Source organism: Hyaena hyaena, unplaced genomic scaffold, assembly GCF_003009895.1.
Source record: "Hyaena hyaena isolate Hyena2069 unplaced genomic scaffold, ASM300989v1 scaffold_829, whole genome shotgun sequence".
Lineage (NCBI taxonomy): Eukaryota > Metazoa > Chordata > Mammalia > Carnivora > Hyaenidae > Hyaena > Hyaena hyaena.
In genome coordinates, this window is record NW_024081459.1 from 338960 (window position 1) to 340575 (window position 1616).

The window sequence follows — 1616 nt, forward strand, 5'->3', positions numbered from 1 at the left end:
AGTCAATAATAAGCTTATGAAAAATTTTCTGCTACTGTCTGGTTAATCCATTTATTTTTTATTATTTTAAAAATCATACAGTAATTTATTTTAAAAAATGGAGGAATCTTGGCATTCAATAGAGTCTGGGGTTTGAGGGCACTACAAGATCCAGGAACCGGAACCTCACATTTTGCTGTTCCAGTGGCCACTGTTTACTAGGCCAAAGAAATGAGGATGGAGGGCCGCTTACCAGCCTCAAGCTTTACACAGTTGTCCTCACTTGCTAACATCTTCCTAATATTCAGTCTATTTTTTAAATTAGTTTACTAATGTTTATTAATTTTTGAGAGAGAGAGAGAGAGAGACAGAGCACGAGCAGGGGTAGTCAGTGGGAAGGGGAGACAGAATCTGAAGCAAGCTCCAGGCTCTGAGCTGTCAGCACAGATCCTGAGGTGGGCCTTGAACCCACGAACTGTGAGATGATGACCTGAGCTGAAGTCGAACGTTTAATCAACTACCCAGGTGCCCCTTCAGTCCATTTTTATTGCTGTTTAATAGTTCATTGTATTAATTTAAAATAATTTAATTAGTATATTATTAACAGATTTAGATTTCCCCTCAACTTATTTCTTAGATCTATAATGAAACAATGCAGTGGGATTTCTGTGCCAGGCTGAGACCATCTCATTTCTACAGGTTTTCCATGGTCATCGTGACAGAGAAAGAGTACTCTGCAGTCTTGCATGAAATTTCATGATCCAGAATGAAAATTATTTGTACCATTTCAACCTAAAATTCATTGGCCGCATCCAGTTGAAAAGGGTCAAAAGTCTAGTCTTCTATATGAGCCGAAAAGAGGTGAAGACTGGATTATTAATGATAAGTAACTCTGAGGACTCTCACATTCTTTCTTTTTTTTATTTATGTATTTAGAGATATATTTTTTTTCTCTCACAATATTTCTAAGCTATTAACTGGAAATCCTGAGACTGAGAGGGCAAAATGCCCTCAAAACATAATAAAGGAAACTTGACGAAGGAAAGGTCAGTGATTGATTTATTATAGGTAATCCAGAAGTACCAAGAAGTTGAGAGAGAACTACCATAAAAATACATACTGAGGTATTGAAAATATTCCTTGATGTATTTAAGGGACATTAAATAATAATAGATGCTACTTCATGGTTTTCATGCTGGGGCAAGGCTGAAGTTGAGATGGACTGAAGATATCCATGGACTCATTAATAAATATAAATATGAATATGAATAAAGGAATTAATGAGTTCGAGGTTTATACTGATAGGAACGGGGAAGCCAATTAAGTTAAAAGCAGAAAATAGGTACAATTTCTCTCGGGAAGAGACTCTTTCAGCAGTAGGGTGAGGAGAGACTGGAGTAAGGATACAAGGGAGTAAATAAGTCATGGAAGAGGTTGCTAAAATTATTCTAGTAAGAAATGTTAACAATATTAATTAAGCTGATGACAAGTTTTTGAGAGAGAACTAGAGGACAAGAAAAATTTGGACGACAAAATGAACAAGAACAAAGTACTCAGGAAAGGAAGAGTGTATGGTGGCAAATGTTCATCTTTTTTTGTTTGTTTTTCTAGTTGCTAAAAATTATTCTGTGTAAAGA